Here is a 15,713-nt window from a genome sequence, read left to right on the forward strand (position 1 = left end):
CCGGTATTTACGAGTTTGCATCCTTGGGAAATTTTCTTAACCTCTCCTTGCCTTGGCCCTCTCATAGGTAAATTGGAGGTATTAATAACACCTGTGTCATAAAATTGACACGAGGGTTAAATTAATATTTATAAAAGTACTTAACATATAGTATTATTATTTGCTTTAAACAAAAACACAAGCAAACATAAACAGTCACTAAGCATTTATAATGGACAGGACACAGGCCATACATAATTTCACTTACTGATCACAATAAACCTATGAGGTAGTATCATACTCTTTATTTGTAGAGGGGGCAGCTGAGGTTTAGAGAAAGAGATAGGTCTAGAAAGTAGGGATGCTGGAATCCAACCAGGACATTATGACCAAAAGGCCACACTTTGGAATCAGGAGATAGTGATAAATTTCAGCAGTGACATTTATCAGCCATGGGACTTTTGGCAAGGACCTGGACTTTCTAGGCCTCTTATTTTCTTACCCATAATGGTGGAAATCATGCTATCTGCCGACTTTACCCAAGAGAGTTATTGTGGGCAGAAAATGTGTTAACTTAAGTGAAAGCACTTTGTAAAATTCCAGAAATCTACAGTACTAGTAGTAGCTATACAAATTCACTCTTTGCCACGTCAATTTGTTGTATACTAACAAAATGTACATAAATACATGCATGAATGTAAATGGCTATGCCCCCAAAACCCAACATTTGTAATCCTTTCCAGTAATTTCCAGCAAGAAGACCATCTGTGGTTTGTACAACTCATTACTGTTAGCAAAGCTGTCTCCTTGCTTTCTAAAAGAGCTAGTGTAAGGATATTTTTTAAAGTAGTAAAGCTGCTGAGAATGCAGATTTTTTCCAAGTTGGATACTGTGGCTGCGGCAAAAATCTCAAGTCACTCAAAGAGAGCTTTTGAGAGCAAATGCCTAAAAAAATTTCACATTTCAAAATTAAGGCCTTTTGTTACCCCTCCTGTATAGTCTGACTACAAATCAGCAGCTAAAAACAAACCACACAATCAGCAAAAACCAAGCATACTCAGAAGTCCAACTAGAAAAAAAATGGCAGATTAGAAACCTTTGCATTAAAACAAACAACCCCCCCAATCCATTAAGATATAGAATATGCCAATTACAGCCTGATTTATAACTGCTGTACTCATACTATTCTTAGTGGCCCCCACACACGAGGACTGAAGCAGAAAATCTCATTAATGTGGAATCAGGAATTACACAATCTTCTTTTGCAATTCTAAACCAGTGCAAAATGTTTCAATAGAAGTATTCTTTGGGAGTGTAAATTGGTATTAAACAGTTAATGGGACACCAAAACTAGATACCTTGTTATAAAAAGACATGTTTCTAGATCTGTATTCATCCTAAGAAATTTATGCTTTCCTTTTTGGAAATACAGAGAACAGAGAGTACAAGAATTAAGCCACAGGTGCAGTGGTATGTAGGAATGGTTTGCTAGAAAGTCTCTTGTTAAATGCAGTTGAATTCAACTCTGTGAAGGGTAAGGACAGTGTACTATGAGTTGTGTAGAAGCATACATGAATCCATTGCTATTATACCTAATTTTATGCTAAAAATACTAGAAATTAAATCCCAAACCAATCTGCCTCTCCAGAGTTTCATAAGCCCTAACATAAAAGGTGAACATTTCTTACTGACCTTTAATGAAAAACACATCCAAATCCTCCAAGTTTGCCAGCTGGTTTATTTATATCCCTACATTTCACCAGCTGAGAGAAAAGAGGTAACAAAGAAGCATGTTCTATTAGGAGTCTTTACCACCAGATTAACTTAACTCCTACATTCACAGAAGCTCTAGTCTGTTCATCAGTTTATTCCTAGGATTTAGCACAGTTCTTGGCATACAGTAGGCAATAAGTAAACAGATAACTGAATGAATGAATGAATGAATGAATGGTCTCATCCTGGGGCGGGGGGGGGGGACGGGAAACACGATAATACAAAAAGACAAGAAAGTTCACATATACAAGCCTGTGAAAATAAACGAAAAGAGTAAGACTTTGGAAAATTTGGGAGCAGATACAATGACCAATTTAATACATTCATATAACACAGCCTTCTCCTCACCCCATTATGGGAAAGTTTTTGAGCTTAGAGAAAGGAAATCATTTCATCTTCATTATCAATACTAAGACAAATCTGAACAATATTTCAATTCTTTATTCACTAAAACCAGTCTTGTAATTTGTAAGAAGACACTCTGCACTTTGACAAATTGACATCCTTCTTAATGAGTGCTCCAAAAACATTAAGTGGATATTTCATCCTTCTACAAAACTTTCAGTGGTGGCGAGGAGGAGAGGAAGGAAGAAGGGCTCTGGAATCAAGGAACTGGGTTCAAGTTCAGGATATACTGTTTTTTAAACAACCTAAAGATGAAGCATTTTACTTTTATTGAAATATCCACTTAATGTTTTTGGAGCACTCATTAAGAGTTTTGCCTATCATGTTTCTACTACGAAATTTCAAAGCACTAAGTTAATCATAGTAACACTTTTGTGAGTTTCCCCTTCCATGTACTTTCCAATTATACCACTATATTACAAGCATTCACCTTGAAATTACACGAATTTCCAATTTATTTCAGTTTTTGCCCTGGAACTTCAAAGCCTTTCAACTGGAAAATCCTGAAAGTACAAACACATTATGCAAATCCAAAGATGAGGGCTTGAAGGATTTGGAAGTCAAATTCTTGTAAATGTTAAACAGCCCTCTACAATAACTCACAGAGATGAAATTTAATTTCATTACCTTTGATGAAATGATTTGTAACGTGCTATTGCCACATTGAATGCATTCTGTTTATTTATTTTAGGAAGAAGAAACCAGAATAAATAAGACTATCTTAAGACATAGGCTTCTACCCAACATTACTGATTAAAGGAATCTATTTTCAACAGGGCCTATTACAGACTATCTGTACAAAACAGTTTATATGGACCAGCTGATTAAAATATAGTTTTGCTTATGCACAACATAAGGCAACCCTGAATTTAATCAAGATAGCTTCTGCAGGTAATGATAATCTGGGCCAAAGCCCAGTGGTTTATAGATAAAATGCCAATTTAGCACAATAATCTCCCATCCTAATTTCCTCAAATGAAGACACAAGGATCAGGAAATCAATGTATAGAAAAAATGCAGGACTTGTATTTACATGTTAATTCAGGATCTTGATGGAAAACATCACTCTGGTTAATCCATTGCTTCTTTACCTCTTTAAATCAGATCATCCTTTGATAGATTAAAAAAAAAATCTATGTCATCCTAAATGTTTTCAAATGAAAATGATGTTTTATGGTTTTTAAATGTAAGAATGCATTGCTGACTGTATTATTGATTGAAAACAATTTTTTTGAAAACTGCTCTTTTTAGATTCTGATTAGTCATCCCAGATACAGCATGCCGTGTCCTCTTCCCCAATTTGAAAATCACTGAAGTATCTGTTGTATGTTTCTTCTGTTCAGATGATAGTAATTCAATACATGAAGGCTATGCAGGGCACTCAGTACAATGGAGTTGGATTTTACACTTTCCTCAGATAAATGTATTATATAACATTTAAAATTACGTTAAAGAAATCACTGTCTTCTTCCCAATGGCACCTCCATCGGGAAAGTGTCTTTCTCCACCATTTTAAATCTTTTCCCCCCATTACAGAAATGAATGTTGTCCTCTTCTTGTTAAAGACAATCTCTTCATGTGTTCTCTGAATCCAACTGCATCCTCTCTATACTCAAGGTTTTAATGTACTAACCACTCTCTTCCCTCTGTGAGTCCTGAACCAGCTGAGGAACAGGTACAGGTGTCAAGGACCCCTCCACAGGTGGGCACCTTGGAGAAGCAGTGCCCTGGTGAGGCTGACCCACGGGCAGCAGGAGTTCAGAGAATACCACAAGCATCAGGTCCCAAAGAGGGGAGGCAGTGGAGGCTGGGCCATCGTCCTTTCCACAATCTGAGACGTCACTCTTCTGCCTTTGGGGAGGCGTAGGCATAGAGAGCCAAAGCTCTCTTTTAAATTCTTTAGAAAACAAGGAAATGTCTTTTTCTTTTTTCTGCCTGAAGAAAGGGATGCAGAAAAGGAAGGAAATGTTCCTCCTATGTCACTTTCTCAAGGCTTTACTCATGGGTTACCTGTTTCCTGCTCTAGTCATTCATCTCGCCCTCTTTGCTAAGCCATCCCCACCATTATTCAACCGGGGGCTAACATCTCCCATCTCTTCAAGTCCTTTTCTTTCTAAAGCTACTATCCCACTTCTTGGTTTCTCTTCCCCTTTGCAGCACTCAGCATCATCTCCCATCCATTGTGCTACACCATCTTCCTGGCACCACCACTTTTGGAATATGACTCATTTAGGTATTCAGTCCGTTCAGGTGGTCAAATTCAAATGACTTTTTGGGTTTTCATTTTAGTTGTGGGATGTATTTGAGGAGGTGGATAGCACAGAGGTTAAGGCCATGGACTGGGGCGTTAGAATGCCTGGCTCTCACACTAGGCTCCTTACTATGGAATCCTGGACCAACTATTTAATCTCTTTCTTGCTTCCTCATTTGTAAAATGGACTCAATAACAGCATTTACCTCAAAGGGTTTTTAAAAAGATAACACTATCCATATAAATATTCAGCATGATGCATACTGGTATATATGCATACTCAACTTTCTTTTTTACAGTTCCTCTATCTTGAAACATTCTAGTTTATATTCCTTGACAGACAATTCTTCTAATATTCCTTTTTTTCATTTTTCCTTAAAGAGTCTCTGTTTTTCCTATTCAACCCTAAATTATGGACTACCCTGAGGCCTAATGGAGTTGGGCCTCCCGGGACTATATTTTTACTATCTCCCTACGTATTTGCATCCACTCCCTTGAGATGAAATAGTTATATGATGAAAACTTCCGTATCTTTATCTCCAACCCAAACTTTACCCAGAATTGCAAACTTAAATACACAACTAGCTTCTTGGCATTATCCATTACCTGTGGTGTGTCTGTGAACAAATTCTTGATTCCTAAACTCACCCCAACCTTCCTTCCTTCTCATCTTCTCTATGTCTGTCAATGGCATCACCACCACCATGCAGTTCCTTAAGCCAGAAACTCAGAAGTTATAATTGATCCCTACCTCTGCAACACTCTCCACTTCTAATTCATCAATAAATTCTCTCTATTCTGCCTCTAACTTCTTCTTTTTATTTTTTCTGCCTTCAAGTTCTATATTAAATCTCTCCACTCTTCACCATCTCTTTAGTCCGCCCTCTTCTGGATTACTGCTGAAGCCTCCATATTGGTCTCCCAGTAGGACTTTCCTCTCCTGCTACTTTTTCTTCTTAAAGCAACCATATCAAGCATTTTTAAAAATTTTTAAAAATGTTTATTTAATTTTGAGAGAGAGAGACAGAGCTCGAGGGGAGAGGCGCAGACAGAGAGGGAACTACAGAATCCGAAGCAGGCTCCAGGCTCTGAGCTGTCAGCACAGAGCCCGACACGGGGCTCGAACTCACAAACTGCGAGATCATGACCTGAGCTGAAGTCGGACACTTAACTGACTGAGCTACCCAGGCACTCCCATAACAAGCATTTTTAAGCATAAAATTTTAAACAGATCATTCTCCTCCAAAAAAATATGGCTTCCCATTGTGGCTGGTTAAATTTGTTAGCTTCTTTCTATGGCCCATCAGGTCCCACATGTGTCTATCTCCTACTTCACCTCGGGCTATTCATCATCAGAGCCTAGTCTATTTCTTGCTCAGGCTCTAGTCATTTTGGTATCCTTCAAGCTTCCCAAACATGTCAAGCTCTCTCCATCTTCAAGGTCCTTGCACATGGTATCCCCTTCAGCTGGAAGAATTGCTGGTTCTTTCTCGTTTTTTTCCAGTCTCCTCAGAGAAACCACCACCTATGATGCTAAGTAGGTTGTTCTTATGTCCTGTCCCCCACCCACACTCAGTTCCAAAGTATTCTTTAGCACTCTGCTCATTGCTTCTCACAAGGTCCAATTATATGTTTGCTCATGTCCATTACACTATTTACTCGCTGGGGTTGGAAGCACAATCCCTTTTTACACCTAGCACAGTGTTTTGCACGTTTTGTGCACACCAAGAATATTTACTACACAAATGAATACATGAATACATGATCTCTTCACATAGACTCCACACGTCTTTATTCGGAAGACCTACAGGGCATGAGCTTATGTTTATTTTTTCCATTTTCTTTCATTTTTAGTTTAGCTCAATCACAATGTCCCAAATCTTTCTCAAGAAATTACTGTCATGCTCTTTGGTTAGAAAACCACAAGATTCATAACAGTTATGTGAAAAGAGCACTGTCTCCTGATCTATGACCTGAACCAATTTTGAAAACTAAAAATTATGACTGAATACACAGTCTCAGAAATAGGCTTGGACTAGAAGACATTTCTAAACATGTGTTGCTAGACTGGCATTGCACTAATGGGCATTTTCACTACTGCATTTTCCAGGTCTCATACTTCTGCAGGTGGTAAATTACATTAGGAGAAAAATCAAATGGAGATTGGATGCAGACAAGCAAAATAGTATACATTAACAAAGCCAGGGAAAAAAAGGTGGTGGAAAAAAAACACATACATATGTTCATTTCTAATCTTATCAAAGACCAACAGAAATGCCACATAACTCCTTATTTACAACAGTACATTCAGGGGCACCTGGGTGGCTCAGTCAGTTAAGCCTCTGCATTCAGCCAGGCCATGATCTCATTCTTAGTGAGTTTGACCCCCCCATAAGGCTCTGTGCTGACAGCTCAGAGCTTGGAGCCTGCTTTGGATTCTGTGTCTCCCTCTCTCTCTGCCCCTCCCCCACTTGTTCTCTCATTCTCTCTCTCTCTAAAAATAAATAAACTTAAAAAACAGTACATTCAGTCATTTCATTAAAGAATAAGAAAATCTGATGATGGTAAAAAGTAGCAATCTCTAATTATAGATTGGAGGTCTTTCAAATCATTTTTTTTTTAAACAGAAGCATTATGTAACTTTTATCTTACATGCCCACAAGTGCTTGTGTAACATGCAGTGACTACTAAAATTTACAGCATTCTGTTTCATAGCACAAAAGAAAGGCTGGTGATATGAGGTGTGCTGTTGTGATGCTGGGTGGAACCCGAAGCAGGGCACAGCGCACTGGGGAGCAGGGCTGCGTGTTGCTGACACTTGGGTCCTGGGCAGCTGCTGTGAGCTGCAGCAGAGCCCAGCTAGGCAGAGGACGGGTACCCACACGGCAGCCAGGCTGCTCATCCGCTATCGACCGCGGTGGCAGGGAGACAGAACAGGCTATGCCAGGACTGTCTTGGGCACAGGCCCCCAGTCACCACAAACAAGGACTTCCTTGAAAAAAACAAAACAAAACAAGGAAACAGCTGGATGACAAGGGACCAAAACTGTTCTACTTTCTTAATTGTAAGCTATTACAACGTAATAAAACGTTACTCTTTACCAAACCTTAGGCCAGTGTTTTACTTAGATGGTTCCGAAATACAAAAAATTGACTCTGCTGGCCCTTCATGCTAGCATACAAATCAGTTCCTTATAGAATACATTTACTAACAGAATCTGGGCCAGCCAACACTTCCTGTCAGCTCTGGCTGTGGAGCTAAGGGCATCTTTCACCATGGAATGTTTCAGGAACCGGTTTAGATGCTGGGAAAGCAGACTCAAAACTACAAGAGCAAACTTAAGGAAAAGTGAAAGTGCAGACTGCCGGGAACACACGGTCAGAAGGTTGGAGAAGCCCAAACGTATCTGATTGTCCCACAACTTATTCTTCACAGAAACATTTTCAAAACAACGTATATGATGGCTTTTGTATTCCTACAGAAAACGTCAGAAATGACATTCAAGTTAATGTTCCAAAAATGCCAGTGTTGGTGCTCAACCAAAATGCCAGTGTTGGTGTTTAAAACTGAAATGGTATATAAAATATTTACTGAACACTATTTAAGCCCCCCCTTTCCTTAGCACTTAATAAAATCCAAATGGCCTAGTAGGAAAGTTTCCCACACAACACTTTAAAAATCGTTGACCCCACCCATGATTTTTTAGGTTCAGTCAAGACTGTTCTATTGTAGGCTTTGCTGCTGGATACAAAATAAAGGCATACAACTGTCCCAAGAAGGGCAGTATGTATAAGGCCTAGGATGGGCCCAACATGGGGCTTGAACTCAGAACCCTGAGATCAAGAGTCACATGCTCTACTGACTGAGCCAGCCAGGTGCCTCAAGGACTTTCAAATCTTTAGGGAACCCAGGTTCGACCACTTAACTGTACAGCAGCAGTAATGGAACTAATATTTCTTGATTCATGTTATATGTTAAGTGAATGATAAGTGACTGCCTTTAATCTTTATACCATCAACTACTGGAGGTCAGGGACAATTGTCTTGTTCATGTTTGAACCACCAGTGCCCTGTATCCTGCCAGGAAGGATAACACAGGCTACATTTAATGTAACCACCATTAAAGGCTTGAATTCACCTAAGGAAAAACTGAAAAATGACATACAAACACCACAGGAAGGCTTGCTTTGAAGCTCTCTTATGAACACTTATTCTCTCACAAATAGAATAATGGCTCTACAGTGTTGTTCTGGGCTCCTTTTCAGAGCAGTGTTCTCGACTAGACTCTGCCATTCCAGGAATAAAATCAGACATAAGACACTTCGCCTGAACCTCTCCTTCTCATCCATGCAATGCTGATAATCATTCCTGCGATGTTTGCCTAACAAGTTTACACATCTTTGTGTTCACCAAATAGCTAGTGATTCCCGTTTATGTTCAGGGCACTGTACTAGACTCCAGAGATCTGCTTGCTGGATACAGCACTGCGTTTTGTTAGGTGTTTAAGGTTGACTCTTCCTCTTATCAGGTGGCATATTTAATGGGTTGTCTCCACTCCACTCCTCACCGGAGATGTCTCACCTGCTGCTTCCTCTCTTTGGGTAAATGCAACTCTTCCCACTGGTCATTAATAGCTCCTTCCCCAGCCCCCACGTATAGTCAAGCTCTTTCTGCTGGGGTTACCTCCCTCCCCCAGGCAGCCCTCTCAGATAAGATAATAAGACTCTTTCAGGCCAGGTCTCTTTTGTAGGACCACCTATTGCCACAAGAAGCCAGCCTCGTTTTGCCCTGTGGGTTTTGGCACATCCACAACATAGCAGCTCTTTGCATCCCCTCGTCAGATTCTCCAGACAGCTATCAACCCTATTCATTTTGATTTCTCAGGGTCCAAAGTCTAACCCACTGTTGACCCCAAGTTCTCTGTGTTGTCTCAGGAGAGTCCCATACATAGATTTGAGGTGAGGTAAAGGCATCTCTCACTCGTTTGGGGGGGGGGCTGGGATGCCACAGGATTCCCAGAACACCAGAAGCCCTCTCTGAAAATCCTGTCCCAATCTCCAAACTGTTATATAATCTGGAGCGGGGTGGTCAGCTAAGAGTCACAAAATCAGTTCCTGACCATCAGCTTTTCAAATCTTGATTTGGTGGTCTCACACCTCATTCTGAAATGGAGTAACAGGTGCTTATCAGTTCCAGCTGCAGCAGAGTAATTGTCAAATTTTAACTTCCTGTTACAGATCTTCTGTACCTTTATACCATTCTTGAGGTCATTCATTGCTCTCTGGCTATGGAAAAGCTGGAACTGCCAAAAAAAATGGCAACAGAATGGAGACATCCTTCTATTTCAGCAACATTTCTAGTTAAAAAATCATTTATTTGTATACTTTTTTTCAATTACTTTCTATATATTCCTTGAAGGCTTATTGAGTTCAATGCATTATGCCAAGTGCTGGGGATACAAAAATGAAAAGAAAATGGCTGCTATCCTTCAGGATCTAAAAAGGAATGGATTTAAAAAACAGAATTATAGAAAATAATATACATCCTGGTTACAAGAAGGTAAGTCCTCTCCAACTCTGAATTTGCTTATAAGAAGTTCTTTTTTACTTTTAGTTTTTAAAAAATTTTATTTATTTATTTTTGAGAGAGAGAGAGAGCATACACAAACACACATACACGCACAGGAGGGGCAGAGAGAGAGGAGATAGAGAAACAATGGATCTAAAGTGGTCTCTGCACTAAGAGCAGAGAGCCCAATGAGGGGCTCAAACTCACAAACTGTGAGATCATGACCTGAGCCAAAGTCAAACGCTTAACCAACTGAGCCACCCAGGCGCCCTGCCTATAATAAGTTCTAATATTCATGTGTATTTATTTCTGACTACCTTTTACTTTACTGTAAGAAATTAGGTTCCAGGGGTGCCTGGGTGGCTCAGCCGGTTAAACGTCCGACTTCAGCTCAGGTCATGATCTCGCGGTTCGTGAGTTCGAGCCCCGCATCGGGCCCTGTGCTGACAGCTCAGAGCCTGGAGCCTGCTTTGGATTCTGTGCCCCACATCGGGCCCTGTGCTGACAGCTCAGAGCCTGGAGCCTGCTTTGGATTCTGTGTCTCCTTCTCTCTCTGCCCTTTCCCTGCTCATGCTCTGTCTCTCTCACTCGCAAAAATGAATGAATGTTAAAAAAAAAAAAAAAAGAAAGAAATTAGGTTCCAGTATTTGTGAACTGTGAATCATTGCTATTGAGAACAATTAGAATAAGAGAAAAGTATGGTTAAGATTAGAAAAAAGAGGTAAAAGTGAAGCAGAAGGCAGGGATGGGATGAGGAAGTTTTTTTTTATTTGTCAAGAAGCTTTGGGCTAAAATGAGCTGGTCAAGTTTCATTTTACAGAAATACTTTAAAAACAAAGGAAAACCGGGGCGCCTGGGTGGCGCAGTCGGTTAAGCGTCCGACTTCAGCCAGGTCACGATCTCACACTCCGTGAGTTCGAGCCCCGCGTCAGGCTCTGGGCTGATGGCTCAGAGCCTGGAGCCTGTTTCCGATTCTGTGTCTCCCTCTCTCTCTGCCCCTCCCCCGTTCATGCTCTGTCTCTCTCTGTCCCAAAAATAAATACACGTTGAAAAAAAAAAAAAATCAACATAAGAAAATATCTGTTTAAAAAAAAAAAAAAAAAAAAAAAAAAACAAAGGAAAACCTATTGCCAAAATGTTACCAAACAAAAAAAAAGGTATGTTAGGCCAAAAATGGCAAAATCAATCTCATTGCACAATAAAGAGCAGAGCTTTGAGTCGCATAGAGTTAGCTTTCCAAACACTGAAAACATCATCATTCGTGCTCCTATTTGCTACGGATAAGTAAAAATCAGGTGGACATGGAGTGCAGGTAGGCACCTGAGAACCACTAGACTGGATGATCTCAAATTCTACCGGCAATGGATTTGCCTCACTGAGAATCCCTTTATTCAAATCTGTTCCACCCCTGCCTCCTCTTTATGCCTTGTAGCAAAGGGACAGACTTTCATAGAAATTTCCAAGCCCTGTATTCAGGACTGGCTACAGAATTTGTGGTGCCCTTTGCGAAATGAAAACACAAGGCCTCTTGTTAGAAAAATATTAAGAATTCAAGATGGTGACAGCAGAGCATTAAACCAAGTGTGGGGCTGTTTGAAGCACAGACCCTGTGCAGCTGCACAGGCTGCACAGCCATGAAGCTGGCCCTGCCTGTATTGCCTATGTATGATCCCCCAAACTGATTTCCTAAAGCACAGCTTTTTAAAAATGATGCTTCAGGGGCGCCTGGGTGGCGCAGTCGGTTGAGCGTCCGACTTCAGCCAGGTCACGATCTCGCAGTCCGTGAGTTCGAACCCCGCGTCAGGCTCTGGGCTGATGGCTCAGAGCCTGGAGCCTGTTTCCGATTCTGTGTCTCCCTCTCTCTCTGCCCCTCCCCCGTTCATGCTCTGTCTCTCTCTGTCCCAAAAATAAATAAACGTTGAAAAAAAAAATTAAAAAAAAAAATGATGCTTCAGCACCAGTGAGTTTTGTATAAGGACATACTTCCAGAATGATAATCCAGCTTGATGATGTCTTTGTTATTGGTCAGTAAATAATAACCTGCAAGGCATACCTCAACTCCAAAGTACTGTAGATTATGAATTTATAAATATTGTCTTAACCTCCTAGGAGTTGAAAGTTCCTAAGTCAGTTGAAGTTAATCTTTGTGTCTGTGGTGTTACGTTGGAGCTTGAGAATAATATTCTACATGCACACAATTTGATCAAAACCACTGGATGCTTCAAAATAATCTCCATGTGGAGAAAAGGGTACTGAGAGTTTTAGGCTCTGGGATGGGAAATTGCTGTGAAGGAAGTATGCTATCCTTGCCTTTTTGTGTTGAAGCAGGAAGTGTTTAGATATATAAGATTTCGATTTTGCAGAAGTAGGAGGCACTTCAGAGCAAGGGTCATTTGGAGAGTGCTGAGAAGAGTACTGCAGCTATCACACTAGGCTGGCCAGTCACGATCCTCCTTTGGAGGCCACTGTGGTCTCCTCCCGTTGCTCCCACTCTTTCCTCTCACAAAATCCATTTTCTACACCAAGAGCAAAGTGCTTCTGTAAAAACATAATTCAGATTAAGTCAGCTCTTCCAATGTCATCTCATCTTCACTGAAAGTAGATTTAAACCACTTGTCATATCCTGCAGGATCCCACATCCCCTGTCTACTTCACTGGCCTCATCTCTGCCCCTCCTCACTCTCTCAGCTCTGTCCACACTCTCCTTTCCTTTCCTAGGAACTGTACAAGCCTCAAAGCTTTTATACTAGAAGTCCCACTTCTTAAAATGTGCCTTCCCTAAAAAATCACCTGTCTGGTTCCTTGTTAAGAGTCCCTTTAGAGAAATACATTCCTTGATGGCCCAACCTAAAGTTGTGCACTTCCCCATAACCTTATTTGATTTGTATTTTCTTCAGACCATTAATCATGGATATGCCTTCTAGTGAATTATCTGGAGTACCTAACCTCTCCATTGATGATGTGAGGACTGGAAGTTTGCCTGCCTTGTTCACGGACAGGTCACCAGTGCTCGAACAGAATTTTAGATGGTATAGCAATTTTGTTACCCACTCAAGCACTCCATTCTGCATTAACTGAGAAGGAAACACTACATATTTACTATCACTAAAAAATGACAATTCACCTGCAGAGATTTTTAACTAGAAGGAAACATACACTTTCTACTATTTAAATTTGACAACCTCTCTATAGAGAGTCTTTAAGTATGCAGGAAGAAGACTTACATCTGCAACGTAGCATTTCAAGTATAGTGTCTACTGTGTTTCTTCTTGATGGCTGTACTATTTTATCGCTTTGACAATTTCTCAGGAGCTCATCCAAGCAGTCTATACAAGATGACAATGTGCATCATAAAAATCTATAGAGCATTATAGCCAGTAGCTAGATATTGGTAGCCACTTATGATTCTTGGGTCATTGGGTTTTGTCACCGTAAGCAAATAAAAGCTCAATGACTACATATTTAGCATTCATTCCTTAATGTCACAGGCAATGACAATACTGCTTTATTATTCAGGAAATGATTTGAAATTGCAAGTCACTCTAAGACAGTGACAACAAGGTCAGAGTTTTAGAGGAAGAACAATTCTTTTTCTACCACATACTGTCCTATTTAACTTCAAGGATATTTCTGGAGCCCAAACCCAAATACCGCTTTATCTCACTACACACACGACTAGTTAAACATCTGTATTGACTTTCTGACCCAACACAAAATGGAGAATAAGATTCCACTTGCTATTCAAGAATCAAGGACAAAGAAGGAAAATTCTGAAGATTGTTCATAATTCTTACCATGCATTCAGTTGATTAAGGGCAGTAGCAATTTTTAATATAGGGATTGGTTTGTTGTGTGTTTTTATCTTTCTTACCTATTACAAGCAAAGTAACATGTAAGTTTGAAGGGAAAATCTCTATAAACATATGCAGAATCTACTTTGTTAATGTACTGTTGACAACATAGAACAAAAAAGCAAGACCTTACTATACAAAGGTTGGGATCACAGAATGGGGAGAAATTAAAATAAATACACTAATTGTATACTTTTCTTTTCCTGACTTAGGTTGCCCCATATGGACATGTTGTCAATAAATAGTAACATTTTTTCATGAGGATAAATATTAGCCCAAAGCAAAAGTAGTAATTAATAAGTAGTTATTCTGATAACCACTTCCCAGGTAAAACTACAGTTGTTAAAGAAAACAGGATACTACATACTTTAAAAATATCTGTTCATTCTCTCACCAAAGATTTAAAACCTGCATCAGTTGGTTCCTTGTCATATCAGATGATGAGGTGAACTAATGGCAATGAAATTGTCTTGTGAAAAAAAAAAAATCAACTCCAGGCATTTTTGAAAGTTTTCTAGGTGACATACTATATATAATGAGTCCCAAGATGTATCATGTTATTTACACACACACACACACACACACACACACACACACACACACACACACACACTCATATGCCTGAAGATGTGAGTGGAATAGAAAATAAAGATGAAATCATGAATTAAAACAGCAGTCTTGAATTAAATTAAGTGAGCTGCATTCCGATGGTCCATTCTGATGGATTTCATATAAAGGTTTGTAGGGGCGCCTAGGTGGCTCACTTGGTTAAGCATCCAACTCTTGATTTCAGCTGGTCAAGATCTGAGTCATGAGATCAAGCCTCACATGGGGCCCTGCACTGACAGCACAAAGCCTGCTTGGGGTTCTCCCCTCGCCTCTCTCTACCGTTCCCCCTGCTTGCACAGCATGCACACACTCTCTTTACCTCTCTCAAAACAAATAAACTTTTATAAAAAGTTTTACAAACTTTTATAAAAAGCTTATTTGACTGAAGCTAAAACATGTGGGCTGCAGTCTCACGAAATCTGCTCATTAGTAAGCAAAAATTTTGCTATCTCTGCTGATAGTGTATTTCACACCATATTTTTTATTATATCTGAATTACTCTCTTGATTGATTTGTTTATAAGTATGTTGGGATGTGTTTAAAGGAATGCTCCATGTGTGAATTTATTATCTATGCAGTAAATCTCAAAAACACATTTGAGAAAAATATTTGCTCTTAATAAATGTAAAACCTGATGTTCATACAATTGCACCATTTTCTTAAAAAATACATTTAACTACAATTTTGCAAAATGGAACTCAGCAAACAATAAATGCCAATTTCTGAGAGTCTCTCTAAGAAACTCTGGTGGCTACTGACTAAGGACAATTATCAACAAATTTCTAGCAGGCAATAACAACGAGAAGAGTCAAATGTACAAAATTAGAGATGAGCCAAGACATTTGAACTCAGTTAAAAGTACTAAGTAATCCCATAAATGAGTTTTCCTGGACAGTACACACACATATTTTTTCCTGGGGAAAAAACAGGGCCACAAAGTGCAAATATTAAAATGTATGTATTTCATAGTGAGAAAGGAAAAAATAACCAGCATGCATCTGACCTCATTCATTCTCTGATTCAATAAAGACAAATCCCCCCACCAAATATATGTATATAGTGACCAGGTAAACTCTCCTACAGAAGCTTTTTCTCCATCATGGGAGGGGGTTTAAGCACCCACTGGGGCATCACAATGCAACTGAAAAAAAAAAAAAAAAGGTCACTAAATACAAATGTAGCATTTTAGCTGCAGACTTCACTCTTCATCAAATACACATTTATGATAGCATACAGGTCGAGACTCCAGTAGATATTTCCAAGGGTTTCAAGTAATAA

The 15,713-nt window shown here is 39.6% G+C and overlaps 1 protein-coding gene across 2 annotated transcripts in view; it reads right to left on the minus strand.

Annotated features, from left to right (window-relative positions):
- The window catches only part of OXR1 (oxidation resistance 1), a 367,305-nt gene that overhangs the window by 231,110 nt on the left and 120,482 nt on the right, over positions 1-15,713 (minus strand). The window lies entirely within an intron of this gene.

Source organism: Lynx rufus, unplaced genomic scaffold, assembly GCF_022079265.1.
Source record: "Lynx rufus isolate CCGP_SWC_20201006 ecotype Redwood Valley unplaced genomic scaffold, mLynRuf1.p SCAF_26, whole genome shotgun sequence".
Taxonomy (NCBI): Eukaryota; Metazoa; Chordata; class Mammalia; order Carnivora; family Felidae; genus Lynx; species Lynx rufus.